Source organism: Juglans microcarpa x Juglans regia, chromosome 7D (genome assembly GCF_004785595.1).
Source record: "Juglans microcarpa x Juglans regia isolate MS1-56 chromosome 7D, Jm3101_v1.0, whole genome shotgun sequence".
NCBI classification, from domain to species: domain Eukaryota; kingdom Viridiplantae; phylum Streptophyta; class Magnoliopsida; order Fagales; family Juglandaceae; genus Juglans; species Juglans microcarpa x Juglans regia.
The window spans coordinates 19,051,267-19,059,498 of record NC_054606.1 but is presented as its reverse complement, the minus strand read 5'-3'; the positions used below and the strand labels follow the sequence as shown (position 1 = coordinate 19,059,498).

Below are 8,232 nucleotides of genomic sequence, written 5' to 3'. Positions count from 1 at the left end.
TCTCTTCTATTCTAAAAATATATTTTTATGTTATAAACGTAGAGTCTTGCATCTTGGGTATGCAAGTAAAAAGTTTTAAATCGAACGGTAATTCCCGTCGTCCTTTATAAAAACATTTTATAAAAAGTCCCACCACAAGGACGGGCGTTACAATTTGAGGTCACATTTTCACAGTTAAGAAACTGTGCGAGTTGGGTTGATTTTGGTACGTAGCATTTTTATACATCATAAATAACCTCAAATTAATACACAAATCAAACGAAATCAACACAAATCAGAGCAAGTCGACGGGGCCTAGGGGGCGATGGAGGAATTAACTCAATGGGGGCGACGGAGAAAAATATCTCAGTGGGGGGTGATGGAGCTTGATGGGATGATGGAGGTTGGTGGCGGCGACTGAGCTTGGTGGTGGCAACGAGTCTAGTGTCTCAAGGTGTGGTGATGAGTCTGGTTTTGCCGATATGTGAAAACTACTATGTTTTTGTTAGAGGTAGTGAGGCAAAACTAAAAGGTCATTCTCAAATGGGTGTATTCAGATGAAAAATGATCTACTTTGCAGTGGTAACGGATATCGGCATCGAAATTAGATGGTGGTGGTGGGTGGCTTCGTGGTGCAGCACTAAGGCGGCCTAGAAGTGCTTGGAGACGAAGACTAAGAAATGCTTGAAATCTGATTTCTGTGAATTGCTTGTGGTGATCTGTGTGGTGAGGCCTAATTAATTTATTGTATTTTTGTCTACATGTCGCCATGTGAATGGAGGGCTGCTACTCTCAATTTAATAGCCGGACCGCTCCACAGCGGAACTGAATATAAAAAAAGAAAAGAAAAGGATAAGCCCAAAAATTGAGTAAATAAAAGGCAACATGGACCGAGTCACTGTGATCGGCAAGTTGCTGCGTTCAAACCTATAAAAGCAAACAAACGCGTTGAATCAAGACTCTTTTTAGTCTGAGTTTCAGACCCCACCCCACCCCACCCCACGCACACGCTCACTCCCACCACCTCTCAACTTCCACCGAAATCCCTCTCCTGCCTTCCAAGCAACATCCCTCTATCTGACTCCATGCCCTTTCCATATAAACACCCACTGCCTCCCCCCTCCTGAACTCACCACCGCAGCCCCATACATCACCAAGATAGCAAGAAGAACGTCTTCATCTTCGTCTTCGTTTTGTCATTCACTCCAATATGGAACACTAGCTCCATCTGTTCTGAAAGGCGCTTGACTACTGACTGTCGATTTCACTATGGTTGCTGACGATCCTACTCTGTGTCTGAAATCGATCGTGATTCGGGACGTCTGGGCTTCTAATTTGGACTCCGAATTCGAGCTCATAAGGGACGTTATCGACAGTTACCCTTTCATTACCATGGTACCGAGTTCCCCGACATGGTTTTTTGACCCCCGGTTGAACCACCAAGCCATACTACCGCTAGCTTCTTCCCTCTGATCATTACCGGCTTTTGAAATCCAACGTTGACGTCTTGAACCTCATTCAGGTGGGCCTCACGCTCTCCAATGCTTCCGGTAACCTTCCTGATCTCGGTGGCGGGAACCGTTTCATCTGGGAGTTTAACTTCAGCGACTTCGATGTGGCCCATGACGCCCATTCCCCGGACTCAATCGAATTGCTGAGACGGCAGGGGATTGACTTCGATAGGAACAGGGAAGAGGGATTCGACTCCGCCCGATTTTCCGAGTTGATGATGTGGTCGGGCATGCGTTTCAGAAGATGAGGGATATGTATTTTGTAAATGATGGGCCGGAAAAATATGCCGGTGTGTTGTATGGGATAGAGGTGTTTTAAAAGTTAAAAGAAGAAAAAAAATAATTTTATATTTCATTAAAAAAAAACTTATATTCAGATATTTACAGTCTTAAAGTATGTAAGTTTTGCGCACACTTTTAAAAAAAATTAATAAATATAGAATATACATGAAAAAATTAATTTTTTAATAGTGAACCTTACTCTTTTTCAAAGAGAGTGCATGAGACTTACATAATCTAAGATTATATTTAGTATTACTTGTCTAGAAAAGTAAAATTCTGCAGAGATGATTTTTGTAAAACAATACAACTTCCCAACACATTCTTTGCAGAACGACACTCCCATAATGTGTTTAGAAATTTGGATCATCCAAAAATTTTTGTTTAGAAAGATTACAACCTATTGGTGGCAGAATATTGCAAGCCCTCCACATGAAATTTTTAACATTGTTAAGAACATGGGCAGACCATATTCTCAACCAAAATTCTTCACTAGTCTTAACCTCAGAAGGGCCACACGAGTGTTTGATAGATCTTTCATTCTCCAAATGATAGGCACTCTTAACATCAAAACAACTAGAAGAAGTATCATACCATATTTATTCATCTATTGACAACAAAGGGCTTAGAGGTAAACTCATAATCAGATCAACTTCATCAACAAAGAAAGTTTCCCTGACCAACCTAGAATTCCACTCCTTGGTATGAGGATTAATTAAAATATCAACCGTGACATTATCATCTAGATTCATAATAGGGGTGTACCATGAAAGTAAATTTCTTTCGTAACCATTTATCCTTCCAGATCCCAATACTTTTCTCATTCCCAACCCTCCAATTCAAGCCATCAAGAAAAAGATTCTTAGCTGCCAAGAAATTTCGCCATAAATAAGAAATATACATCAACAGACTAAACATCTCCATGGGGAAAATACTTTGCTTTTAAAATCATAGTTGAAATGGATTGAGGATTGTGAAAAAATCTCCATAAATGTTTTGCTAAAAGAGCTTTATTAAAACACTCCAAACCACGAAAGTCCATACCACCCAATTTCTTGGAATTACCCATATTCTCCCAACTCATCCAGGAAATCTTGGAATCATTTTGCTAATGTCCCAAAAAAAACCTCTGCATCATTCTATTAAGCTGCAAACACAAAGTCTTGGGCAACAAAAAAAAATGCTCATATCATAAGTTGGTCTTGATGACAGCATTCAAAAGAACTTCCTTACATGCCTGCGAGAGAAACTTATGCTTCCAATTGCTAAGTCTATGCCACACACGATCAACTATGTATTTGAAAGACTTGACACGAGATCTTCCAATTAAAGCAGGTCCAAGATAAATTTCAAAGTTGTGAGATGTTTGTATTCCAACAATTGTTAGGATAAAGTTTCTTATCTCTTGATTAGTGTTTTTATTGAAAAACATTGTTGTTTTCTCCCGGATGAGTTGTTGCGCCGAAGCGCTTTCATACAACTCTAGTAATCCTTGCAATCTACTCCATTTAAGGGAATTGGCTTTGATGACAAGTATAATATCATCTGCAATAAAATAAAATAAAATATGAAACCTAGACCACCCCCTCTAGCTAGCAATTGGAACCCCATGGAGGAATTTTCTGCACTCAGCATGTTTAATCAATCAACTTTGAACTTCTAAATACAAGAGAAGATATGGACTTAGCGGATCTCCTTGCCTTTTTCCTGAGGTTCTCCATTCACCTGAATCAAGTAAGATACAGATGTTATACATTCCATAATGAGAGAAGTCCATATATCATTGAAGCCCATCTTCTTCATTAAATTTCAGAAAACCTCATTCAACTAGATCATTCGCTTTGCTCATATATAATTTTACAGCCATATAAACCCTCTTTACCATGCAACTTACAATGCATAATATTCAATGTCTCATAGGTAGCAATGATATTGTCAGATTTATTATCTCGTCGTTTAGGGACTAGAAGAAAATATTTGTAATATGTGCTTCCTATAGGTATTGGATTATATAGTAGGAATCTTAATATATAATTGTAGATTCACTTCACTTACAGATCCAAGTTGGGGTCGTTAATCTGACTGACGAAGGAAAAGTGGAGTTAATAGATGTATAGATCTATTTTTTGACACTAATTGAGTTGGCTTTAAATAACCATTAATTGCACATTTTATGGAACTTTTTCAAGAATGAGTTAAATAGTTTATTCTCATAGAAGAATTGGCTAGCTTTTATGATGTTTTTAGGTGCAAAGTACTATGAGCACATTATTGTTGCTTGTACCATTTTGGTACAAAAAGTGTATGAATGTTGCTGGTACTTTTTGCATGCGGCCTAAACTAACCATCTATTCAAAGATACACAATATATCCAATCATTATTATTAATGATCTATTGAAAAAAATAAGTTCTTTGAACATTGTTGACAATTCTAGAAATGTGTCATATTAAGAGAGATGACGATATGGTCGTTTTAGATTATTAATTATCGCCTTGAGTGGCTTTCCATATACTTTGAGGTAGTGAACATGGGTTTTTGAAAGTATCTCAGACTTCATGTCTTGTGAGACTGTTTACGAAAAAAAATAGTTTTTAGGAACTTTTGTTCAAAATTCATAGGCGATTAATGAGATGGTGAGTATCAAAGAATCTATATTTTGAATTGAGATACTCATACTATTTGGTATTTTCATTATGGTTTACTCATGGGAGTTAGAGGTTGGGGTCTCGCTTTGGGGTTAATATGGCTTATTTGATTAAGTGAATTTATGATGCGATTTGGATAAGTCATTAAAAGTAATGACTAGATTATTGTGATTGTCCTTGGGGGCAAAGGTCCTAATTTCTTTACTCTTAATGAAAAACAAAGGTTGGTTATCTCACATGCTGTTGTTGAAATACAAGAGATTCATTTTGAAATCTTGAAGTCGCATATTAAAATTTGCTGAATGATATTTATGGTCAACTTGTGGATTCTCAAAAGTCACAATTGGACTCGCTGACTATAATCTAAGGTTTATGTTGTGAGTTTGACCTAAATGTAGTTGCAATGAGTCGCTGACTTCATGGTTGTACAAAGGCTTTTTATTTTTAAAAGCTAGCTCTCTTGGTTAACACTTTTTTTTTTCTCTCTTGGTTAACGCATGCTTTTTAGAAAGTTACTACATATGAGATTGCACATGGAGAGAAATGATCCTTAAACATCACCAGAGACTTTTGATTTGAAATTTCTAGTTGACCTTGTGATTTCTTTCCTTCATGTTATTGCTCGTTGTGCACATGATAGTGATGTGTTCTATGATCACTTGGCCTGGCTGGGAGCATTTAATTAGAGAACACATTCACCATGAATTTGGGGTTATGATGAAAAAAGTATGTAGATAGGCTTAAATCGACACACTCACACGAACAATCTTCTGTAGCTCTTAGGTAGCAAGCGAAGATGAGACATTTTATCCCTTGATGCTTAGGTAGTATGTAGAGATGGTTGACACAAATATATATGTCACCTTAGCTAGGCTAAGAATAGGTCTTTCTTACTTGTTAAGACTGCATAATGATAGCCCACAATCCATGTGGCCTGTGTTTAGTCAGGTGCAAGATCCTCTTTCTCGCTTGGGATAGCGAGCAATTGAAGGGAGTTGGGTTAGGCAATTGGAAAACGACTAGACTAAGATCTATATAGTGTATTGAGTTTAGACATATGTTTTGTTTTGGAAAGAGAAATTTATAGTAGCGTATATTTTATGCTTTTACATCTAACAATAGAGATAAAAAAAAAAAAAAAAAAGAAAAAAAAAAAATCTAACAATAGAGATGAGTAAATGGATCTCTGCTTCCTCACGATGTTAGTCCTGTAGGTCATAATTGATGACCTTAGGAGACCTTTGACCATGTCACAAGGTTGAAGTTTTAGTGTCTGCTACTTTGGCATGTTGTCTATGACCATGGATGATATGGTCTAGAAAGACATTGTTGGGAAAGCAACTGGACTAAAAATGAATTATATAAGGATGAAGGGAAGACTATTTGGTAACACATCAATATTGTGTTTGTAGTCACTGCTAGAAAGTTATGTTGCTTCTCAAAAGTTGCGACATAGCTATGGGTAAATCATATCTTATAAAGATTAAGCGTTGCTTTGGGTCATTCGGACTGGAAGGGATTAGAGATGCTTAGTTATATGTGACCAAATGACTTGGGACAGAATGATATACTTTTAGGGATATTTCTATGCCGGTCTTCTCTCGGAGAGATTTGGTAATGTGCTCCCATTTGTCTTTTACAGATGTGTCTGCTAGTCGCACAATCTATTTACCAGAATGAATAAGATTGAGAACATATTAAGAGATGCAGACCTGGAGTCTTGCCCACTTTATGCAAGTGGGAGATGTAGCAAAGCGGCGCCCACTATGGGCGCCCTTGTCCTTCTCTTGGTTAGGAGTTATGAAATGACTATTAAGCCACTTCAAGAGCCCTGATGGTTGGCCTTTAAGGCTAGCCGGGGTTTACAGTTAGAGGGGCTATTTATATAGCCCCTCTCCCTTTGGATAAGGCACTTTTATACGCAAGTAGAAAATATCTCCATTTAAACTATAGTTTTCTTACATTCTAGTATTTAGGCAGTGGAATGGATCAATGTTGTTTTGGACTTACCACGTAGCACACTCCACTATTGACAATGATGATTTTGATTGAGTAGCAACGATGAGAGATCCGTGGAACAACCACATCAGATCTGAGATTTCCCATTCGAGGTAATATTGCTTCCATGGTACTCTGATTAAGAATCTATAACAAGAATGAACTTCAATATCAATTTTTGTGTGGATGTATCAGGATGCAGATGCCCATGTTGACATAGAGGTTGAGGTCGTGGTTGTGTAGATAGGTGGGACAATGGATGACGCCGAGATGAAGATATCTCTCAAAGAAAGGAAGACTAATATAGCATCTACGGAAGAAGGTGGACGCCGCATTAGAGTATGCCGAGATGGAAATCAAAATAACCGATTCGACTAGTTTTTTAGCTATTTCTTGATGATCTTAATGTTAGCAACAAACTAAATCCCCATTTTTAATGTGAACTCTAAGCCATAGTCCCAATTGGTGAGCTATAGGGTTCTACCCAAGTAACCCCATCTATCTCCCTGAACTCGGAATGGGAGGGGGGAGGCTTTGCCCTTCAGACTTTAGCCTCACCCCTTGTGGGTGGGGGCACCTATCAACTTGCCAGGGGATGGATTTGCCCCCTAGTCCATCCACCCCCATGCCCACTAGACAAAAAACCATTATCCAGTATCCTAAATTCATAATCAACCACCAAAAACCACCAACCAGACAAAATGTGAAAAACCATCGACCATGGATCAATGAATACAACCACTAAACTAGTGAAAAAAACCCAACTAGAGAGAGAGAGAGAGAGAGCTACCGTTTGGGGTCGGCAGAGAGTGGGAGAGAGAGACCACAACGACAATGGTGACCGTGTTAGGGACCTCGGTCAAGTCCCTAAACACTAGGATCTCCATGCCTAGGATCTCTTTGAGATGACCGAAAGCCCGTTCCTCTCTTGCTTGATTCTAGAATAATGGTGGTCAAGATGACCACTTTGGCATGGTGAGGTTAGGTGTTTAGGCTTGAATTGGTGTATGGGATGATGGAAATGTTTGATGAAGTGTATGGCTACAATGGTGGAAAGGGGCGCACGACACTAGAGTGGAGCTAGGGTTGGCGCCACTTGGAACTTGGGTTTAGGGTTTGGAAAGTGGTGATGGCGGCTAGGGTTTTGGTATGGGCGACTAGGGTTGGACGAGATGGGCTAGTGAGAGATTTTAGGAAAGTTTCCTAAAATCTTGGGAAGCCAAAGATGGGGTGTATGGCCGGCTATGGGGATTTGATTGGGTCAACTTGGGTTCCTAAATTATAGGAACACTAGTATGGCTAATGGAGTGGGCGGCTAGGGCAAATCCAAATTAGGCAAGTGGTAGCCGAATAGGATTTTGCACAAAGGAGGAAAGTGTATTTCGGTAAGGGTAAGATGGACGAAGCAAATCAATTATGGAAAGTTGACTAATACTATGGTTGGTCAACTTCTAGGGTTTATTGGACTTGGAAGAGCAAAAATGTGACAAACACCAAGAACACAATGAAGAACACTCAAGAACAAAAAGATAAAATACTTAAGAACTTGAATGAACAAATGAACAATAATGATAATTCAACACTTGATTCACGAATTGCACAAGAATAAAATAAACCTTATATATTGATAAATACAACTTGGATTCACGAATTGCACCAAGTTGCACGACAAGATAAATGAATCACACTTATTCAAAGAATTGCAAAGTGTGATTCTCTCTTTGCGATTCATGAATTTCACCCAAAAAGCCCAAGTACAGAGGCACCGTTTATGATCTCTCAAACAATAGTCTTCCCTTTAGGAATTTGCCAAAAGAT

The 8,232-nt window shown here is 38.7% G+C and overlaps 1 pseudogene; it reads left to right on the top strand.

The window, feature by feature from the left end:
- The first annotated feature begins 1,033 nt into the window (after window positions 1–1,033).
- On the top strand, window positions 1,034–1,917 carry LOC121238271 (annotated as a pseudogene).
- The last annotated feature ends 6,315 nt before the right edge of the window (window positions 1,918–8,232 follow it).